Genomic DNA, 9,433 nt, shown 5'->3' with positions numbered 1-9,433 from the left:
GCATAAATATTAACATTCCTCCTTTCCTCTTGGCAAAAAAAAAAAAAACTTCTCCTATCTGTGTGACCTCATGATACTTCTGCTCTCTCTTGTGACATCAGCAGTTCACCCTGCTATCTTAGTTCGGGCTGCTATAACCTAATACCATAGACTTGCTGGCTTAAACTACAAATATTTATTTCTCACTGCTCTGTAGGTGGGGATGTCTAAGATCAAGCACTGGAAGTTTCAGTATCTGAATGAGGGCACTCTTCCTGGTTCATAGATGGCCATCATGTCGCTGCATCCTCACATGGCTGAAAGAGGGCTAGAGAGCTCTGTGGGGTCTCTAATATGGGCACTAATCCCACTCATGATGGCTCCACACTCATGACTTAATTACCTCCCAAAGACCCCACCTCTTATACTATCATTTTGGTAGTAGGATTTCAACATATGTAGTTTGCAGGGAGGGCACAAAACTTCAGTCCATAACACCTGCCCACATGGTATATTTCATCTTAAACATCTCCACTTCCTGCGCCATGAGAAAAATGAATGAACTAATGGTGAATACCTGGATTCTGACCACCATCATCTCTTCCTGAAAATGCCTGTGACTCTTTCCCTAGTTTGTTAGGTGTCTTGTCATTGTACATCCCCAATCATAGCTCTTCTTATACTGAATTGCTTTTGCAAGTCACATGTCTGTCTCTCCTTGAGAGCCAAACACTAATCTTATTTATTTATGTTTTTTTCCAGAACCTCATACAGAGCCTAGCACTTGTTAGATAATATACTCATTTATTTATTTATTTTTTAGATATAGGACCCCTTGGGACATAGTTCAAATCAAAACACAAATACAACTAAGTCCTGAGTCTGTATGGGGCCAAGCTACACCTCTTACATGTGGCAAATTTGGATGCATTATACATGTGTGCAAAATTTAAGCAAATGGGTCTATTTTACTTCAAAACTCTGAATTCAAGAGATATGTGACACTCTACTGGGAAATTACTTTGTGTTGAACTGGGGGGTTACCACCTTTCTAGCTAACTTCACTGGGACTATTTTACAGAAAATCCAAAAAAGCAATAATGGAAGAAGTCTGTGGTTGCCTATGGTATTTGCCTATTCCACCCTTGACTAGGCCTTTTATATCCTAGTCCAGTGGGGTCCTCGAGTCTGGTTGTCTCATATATTAAGCAATATACTAATTTTATATATGACATTGTCTATACTTTTGTTTCTGGCATCAAATCTTTTGCTTTTCTATTTTTAATAGAAACCAGACATCATGTCATTAATGTGTCATCAAATCTGGCAGTGCCAGATTTCCTGTTCTCTCTGGGAACTATTCAATGGCTAGTGAGAACACATGGAAGAGGTCACCCTCGGGATTCAGTTCAAATATATGCAGACCCAAAAAGCACCAGATCCAGGGGCCCAAGATGTAAAATCAACTTTGCACAGAGAGGACAGGGCAGCTTCTAAACTGAACTGCTTGCAAGCCTCAGATTTCCAGCATTGATTCTTTCTCTGGACAGATGGGGATTTGCCAACTATATGCCATTGTCTGTTCTATGTGCTAGAATCACAAAGATGAAATATGTGTCTATTTATACACACTAACAGATATGGTACATTTAAGGAACAAATAGAAGAGTGATTCAATCTTCCTAAATACATTAAAATTACATAATACTAGAGGTAACATAAATTATGACATATCAGTTGCGTAGGTAAACAGTAGAAAACTGCAGGTATATTATAGTCACAGGAAAAATAACACTTTGAAATTTTCTGGTACAAATCATGTGTATGATTTTTTGTGTGTGACATCATAAAATATTAATGTCATTGACCATATTTGTTAAGCAAGGTGCGCCAAAGTGAGCCACACAGTTTTATGTAGAATATCTATCTGCATATTTGCACTGAAAAAAATACCTCACGTTTACGAACTGCATAATTCAACATGCTAGCCTCGCTTGCTCACTCTATCAAACGCATTTGGGAAGAGGCTTGTTTCTTTGTTAAGGTGTAACACAATTGCCTATAGAATGTTCATTGTGACCTAGCCTTGAGAGGCCACAAGCTCCACCATTTCCAAAGGGTTGGGAAGAGGCAGGTGATGGAGAGAAGGCCAGAAGCCTGCAGAGTCTCCAGTATAAAGTCCAAAAACTCTTCTGTGTTCATTCACTCATGAACTCTTACTCTGGGGCAAAGAACACCGGGAGAGAGTACAATCTCGCACCTAAGAAAGGCTAAAAGCAATAAGGGCTGTATCTAATCATGTTTGATTGTTGTATTTAATAGAGAAATTAAAAGTGTGGGAAACCCTTTGGCTAATTTTGATGACCTGAAACTTTATTCTCATTATACAATAGATAAACGAGATTATTCTGTATGTGGCACAGAAAAAAAATGTCACCCAGATTTGGGGCAGGTGCTAAAAAGGGTGGGATGAAGAGACTGTTAAGTGAAAAGAAACAACATTTAAAAAGACAGAGTGGAGTAATAATAATGTGCACTTATTCTGTGATTGTGCTAAGTACCATACTTAATTAGTTACATACATTATCTCAAGACACCTGAAGCAATCCTTGAATTAGAAATTCTCTTTTTTTTTTTAACATCTTTATTGGAGTATAATTGCTTTACAATGGTGTGTTAGTTTCTGCTTTATAACAAAGTGAATCAACTATATGTATACATACATCCCCATATCTCTTCCCTCTTTCATCTCCCTCCCTCCCATGCTCCCTATCCCACCCCTCTAGGTGGTCACAAAGCACTGAGCTGATCTCCCTGTGCTATGCGGCTGCTTCCCACTAGCTATCTATTTTACATTTGGTAGTGTATATATGTCCATGCCACTCTCTCACTTTGTCCCAGCTTATGAATGTGGCCAAAGTCTCACACTCACAGAAAACAGAGCCAACATTCAGGATTAGCTCTCTCTAATTCCAGAACAAAATTTCCTAAATGTGAATCTATACCAACTCTTAATGGAACAATATAGAATGCTCCAGTCTGTTAGTTCTGAAGAACAAGTGCATCTGAATAGTGAAAGTAGATGTACATTATTATTTACATTCATTATATATAGTGTGTGTGTATACATATATTTTATATGTCATATGTATTATATATTACATATATATTAAACATATATTACTTATATCACGTTTTCTTTATTCATAAATTGAAGGACATTTAGGTTATTTGCATAGATATCTATCTTTTATCACAATTGTTTTTTTAACTCAGGTGTACTGGATTGGATTAAACATAGTCTTGATTTACAATACCCTCTCATCATCAGGCCATGTGTGGCCCACTTATTTATGTTTGTTTGTCTGTCTGTCTATATGGTTAGTTAGGTATTTTAGAGAATCTACTATCCAAAACCTCAATCCATTATGTACCCCACATCAACCATTTATTCCCACCCCAAGTCATTTTCTACCTCCCCTAAATAAGGTAATCACCATCCTAAATCCTGTGTTTATTATTCCATTTTTTTCTTTACAATAAATTTGTATGACATAATATAAGCACAAAATAACAAGATCCCACAGTTGAAGTAAATTGAAGTATTTTCTTCATTGAAGGAGACTCTAGCAACAATAAAATCTAAATTGAGCTCAACATCTGACCAAGTTGACTCAATCCTCCACATTAACAGCCTGACAGAAGAGGTGTGTCCTTTTTCAGGTGTAAATATTCTTTACATCAGGCTGTATTGTTTTTCTACACATGATACCTAACATTTAATCAAAATTAGTGACACACAAAACAGGTTGGATAAGAAAGAGAACTCATTGTCAAGATACAAAGAAATCAACAGAAACAGACTCGGAGTTGACCCCTATTATGGACTGAGCCGTGTGTCCCTAAAATTCATATGTTGAAGCCTTAACTCCTAATGTGACTATATTTGGGTATAGGGCCTTTAAAGAGGTAATCGAGGTTAAATGCAGTCATAAGCATGGGGCTCTACTCCAGTAGGACTGATATACCAAGAGGAAGAGACACCAGGGAGGTGCATGCACAGAGCAAAGGCCATGTGAGGACACAGGGAGAAAGCAACTATCTGTAAGCCAAGTAGAGATGCCTCAGAGAAACCAAACCTACCAAAACCTTAATCTTGAATTTCTAGCCCCGAGAACTGTGAGAAAATACATTTCTGTTGTTTAAGCCAAATCACCAAGTCTGTGGTATTTTGTTATGGCAGCCCTAGCAAACTATTACATCTATTGTGTGGAAACTATCAAACAGAAATATTAGACAACCATGATCAACTTTTTTAAGATATAGTAGAGAAGGTGTACAAAATACACAGACAGATGGGGAATTTTAGAAGAAATTATAGAAGAGAGTCAAATTAAAATGATAGAAATAAGAAACACAATAACAGATATCAAAAATCATTTTGACAGGTTTATCAAAAGACAGGACACAGTTGAGAAAAGAATCAGTGGATATGAAATTTATTATAAATTACTGAAGTTGAAATATAAAGAGGAGAGAAAGGAAGAAGCAGAAGAGGAAGAAGAAGGAAGAGGGTAGAGAAGAAGGAAGAAAGAGAAGGGAAAAGAAAAGAACAGATGAAAAGAGAAATAAACAGAACAGAGTATCCAAACTGTAGGATTATATCCACCTAGTATGAGTGTAATTGGAATCCCAGAAGAAATGAAGGTCAAAGAAATACACGAAGAGATATGGCTGATAATTTCCAAAAAATAATGAAAGTCAGCAATCCACAGACCCAAGAAACTCAGAGAACTGTATGCAAGATAATTACACACACACATGCACACACCCATGCATACATCAGAGTTAAAGAGATAAAAAAGAGAAAGAGAAAATGCTGAGGGCGGTTAGAAAAAAATATTACTTATAGGCCAAAAAAATTTATAGCAGATATGCATGCCAGAAGAAAATGAATAACATCTTTCAAGGACTTAAACAAAATTAGAAAAGCCAGAATTTTACATCAAACAAAAATGTCTTTCAGACAAACAAAAGCTTAGAGCATTTACTGCCAGTACAACTGCACTGCAAGAAATGTTAAAGAAAGTTCTTCAAACAGAAGAATTAAGACACCAGATGAACATTTGGATTTACAAAGAAATGAAGAGTGCCAGAAATGTCAAAAAGAGAGTAAATATTAAAACACCATTTTCTTAATTTTAATTGCTTTAAAAGATAATTGATGGCCAAATGAAAATTAGTAGCAATATACTTAGGGGTAGATAAAATATGTAGAAGTAAAATGTATGCCAACAATAACACAAAGGATAAAAAGAAAGAATTAGATGGTATGTGTTAAAGTTCTTATTCTAAATATGTAGTGTTATAATATTATTTAAAGGTAGATCATCATAAGTTAAAGATATATACTGGGAACCCTAGGGCAAACACTTAAAGAGAGACATAATGAAAATATATGGAAATAAAATTAAGTCATAAAATACTCAATTTTATGAAAAGGGGAAAAAAAGGAAAGGAAATAAAAAGCAAATGAGATAGAGAACAAGTAGGAAGATAACAGATTTAAGTTCAACCACATCACGAATTTCATAAAATGTAAATGTTCTAATCACTTCAGTTAAAAGGCAGAGGTTGTAAGATTGAAAAGAAAAAATAACTTTTATTTTCAAGAAATCAACTTTAAATATAAAAATATAAACAGATTAAAAGTAAAAGACAAAATACAGTCAATATTTCTAGGTTGAAAAAAGGGAGAAGTTAAGGATTGAAATAAAGTTTTGCCTTGAGAAATTTGGGTAGTGATACTATACGTAAAGGTGGAGAGGTTAGAACAATAATAGGTTTGGAAAGTACAAACAATAATTTAGTTATAGACACTGTATTAGCCAAGATCAAAAGTTATTAACCTATGGACTTTGGGTCAATCCAGCTGGCTTCCTATTTCTGTATGGCATGTGAGCTAAAAATAGTTTCTACATTTATAAATGGCTGAAAATAATAAAAGAGAGAATATTTTGTGAAATGCAAACATTATATAAAATTTAAGTTTCAGTGCCCATAAATAAAGCTTATTGGAGCACAGCTGCACTCATTCATTTACACATTGTTTGTGGTTGCTTTTGCACTACAATGACAAGGTTGAGCAATTGTGACAGAAACCATGTGGTACTAATTTCTTCACACTGTTCTTGGCACACTATAAATCACAGTTCATAGTTATTACTCAACAGCATGTCGAGTGTCACACACATTGTCATACAATTCTATTTTATGTAACTTTTCTTGCTAGTGCATCCCATCATGTCAGTAAAAGAGAAAAAGTGGACTTTGAATGGCATGTTTTTAAGGCACGGTGAAATGTAGATGATTTTGTTATTGAATTAGATAGCACAGCATTGTGTTCATCATGCAATGACACTATAGCTATAGAATACAATATGTGATGACATTACCAGATTAAGCCTTTATCACAATATTCCCAATTCACAGGAAAGCAACAGTCTGAAAAATTACTAGAAAGTTTAAAACTGAATATCTCATCACAGCAGAATTTCTTCACACAAACATAAATAAGAGTAAGGTTACAACCAGAGTAAATTTCTAAGTGGCTCATTTGTTACCTAGCCAAACAGTAGTTGGTGAGTTAAATAAATCATGTGTGATTGCAGCAGCCAAAGAAATGTGTTCAGACAAAACTTGCTTAAGACTATTAGCCTTTCAGATAAAATAGTTGCTCAAAGAGTTGAGAACATTAGGGGCAACATCAATAGTCAATTTAAAACAAAACAAATGATTGTGAGTGTTTCCATGGTGCTTAATGATTCAACGGACGTTACCAATACTGCTCAGCTGTTGTTTATTCAAGGAGTTAATGCTGAGTTTGAAGTGACTGAAGAATCAGCCTGAGTGATCTGTGTGGAATAACTACAGGCAGGAATAGTTTCAAAGTTGAGAAAACATAATTCAATATAACATGAAGTGGAATCTTCTAAGATGTGTTACAACTAATAACGGTAAAAATGTGGATGGAGCAGAAAATCACAGCTGAGCAAATTTACAAAGCTTGTGAGAAGTATAGTTTTTATAGCCTATGGTTATTTGCTGTATTATTCATCAGCAGATATTTGCAGAAAATTTTTAGTTATCATGTGATATTATTCCAGTAGTGTCAATGGTGAGATTTGCTTGCTCTCATGGACTTAATCATTGCCAATTCTGGGAATTTATGAATCGAAGCTGTGAATTGCAGCTGAATGTTATGACAGTCTACCACACAGCAGTTCAGTGACTTAGCACTAGTAACATTTTATTGCTAGTTTTTGGAGCTCACAACCAAGATTGGAATTTTTCTGAGCAAAATGAACCCCAAACACTATTGTCAGACACTGAACAACTTTGAAAATTACTTTTTGCTATGGACTTGACAATGTTTATTTATGAGTTCAACCTAAAATTATGAGGCAAAACAATGTTTATTCAAGATACTTGTAATAGTTATTTCAATGGCAATAATGTTTAAATTATAGTAACGTCAATCTGCTTTACGTACTTCCTGTGCTGTCAAAACAAAAACTGAGATCTCCATTCCCACACAAATTTGCAATAGCTATATTTTCTATGTTCAAAGTAGAGTTCCAAGAGCCTTTATCAGATTTCAATGCAAGTACAAAAGTGATGTTCAAACTTCAAAATCCATTTAACTGTGCTATCAAAGATAGACCACCTAAGCTTCAATTTAAAGTGATTAATTTGCAATGTTTTCACATGCTCAAAAGCAACTATCAGGAGAAGAATTTAATGGAATCCTATCAATATATTCCAAGCAATGAATATGCTCAACTAAAATCATAGACACATGGATAGATATCAGTATTTGGTAGTATCTATGTTTGTGAAAAGACATTTTCAAAGATGAGATGTACTTTTATACATGATATTACAGCTCAACATTAACAGAAGAAAATTTGCAATTGATTTTGTTAATAGCAAAGACTACCTTTGAAATTCAATTAGGCAAAATATCCTCCCTCAAAATAGAATTCCATTTATCTCATTAGTGGATCCACATTACAAAAAGTAGTATATTAGTTCTAATATAATATAATATAATAATAATATTATTACATTTTTTATTTCCTCAATAAAAACTTAGGGAAATTTGTCTCCTCTATTGTTATAAGTACCTATAATATCTTTAATTTAGCTTCTTGACCAACAAAGTCTGAAGTATCAATATTTACTATCTGACTCTTTACAGAAAAAGTTTGCCAATCCCTAGTCAAGATAAACTATGTTGTAGTAGCAATGAACCCTGAAATATCAAGGACTTAACACAATAGGGGTTTACTTGCTTTTCATGGCTCAGTCTTACATGTGTCCCACAAGTCTCCTTGTGCTCTCTTCCAGTGGTGACTCAGGAATCCAGGTTTCTTCCATCTTGCAATGCTATCATTTTGGAGTTCTTTATTTTCAAACCTGTGTATGAGAGAGAGAGAGAGAGAGACTATGAAGAATTCACAACTGTTTTATCTACCATGGAATGGAAGTGACAAATCCCTTCTGCTCAAATTTGAGAGTCATCAGAATACGGATGATATTTAATGACATGTGAAGAAATGAGATCTTCTACAAAGACAATAGAGTGAGAGAGAAAAATCACTAGAGGAACATGCCCCAAGGTACCTCAATTTATGGAGGCCCAGTCCACAAGAGGAAAATGAATATGAGGAGGTCATTGAGAGTGACAGCTCGAAGAGGAAAAGAACCAGGAGACTTTGATGTCACAAAAGCCAAGCAAAGCCTTGAAAAGAGTGTCATGTATGATCTATAGCATCAGTTACCAACCGTGACTAAGGCAAGTCACAACTTCCCTGAACTGAACTGCCCACACCTCTATATTAATATATTAATAATATTTACCTCAAAAGATCCATAATGAAGATGAAACGACATAGTGTATATGAAAGTACTGGGATCCCTACATAAATTATGACAGTAATTGTTTTCATTGTAGTCACAAGCAGAGGCTCCTCTACTTTGTGCCAAATCTTTCTGAAGAGTTAGAATTCTCCCATAACCTACCCCAACCATTGCCTCCAAATTAACACAGGAGGTTTCACCAAACTGGTTTAGGTGCAGATAACAACAATTTAATTGAAATTCAGTGATTCCTAATCTGAAGCATTTCAGAGGCAAGAACGACTCAGGGATATGAATCTCTCTTTCATTAAAATCAGAGTAGTGTGTGAAATCCTTACGATCTTTCTGGAACAAAGATCCAACTCAGGCTGGCAGCTCCTAAGCCACCACATGGCTATAGGCAGACACAGTAAGCTATAGTCTGAAATTCTGGTAAATAGTGCCCCAAACTTTGGGGAAATCATAAAAGCAGCTGAATTAAAGCTGTGTCCTAAAGCTCTCTGGTTGTTAGGTGTGATCGACACGGAAGGTA

Source organism: Balaenoptera acutorostrata, chromosome 9, assembly GCF_949987535.1.
Source record: "Balaenoptera acutorostrata chromosome 9, mBalAcu1.1, whole genome shotgun sequence".
In the NCBI taxonomy this organism is placed as follows: domain Eukaryota; kingdom Metazoa; phylum Chordata; class Mammalia; order Artiodactyla; family Balaenopteridae; genus Balaenoptera; species Balaenoptera acutorostrata.
This window is presented reverse-complemented; position numbering follows the sequence as displayed.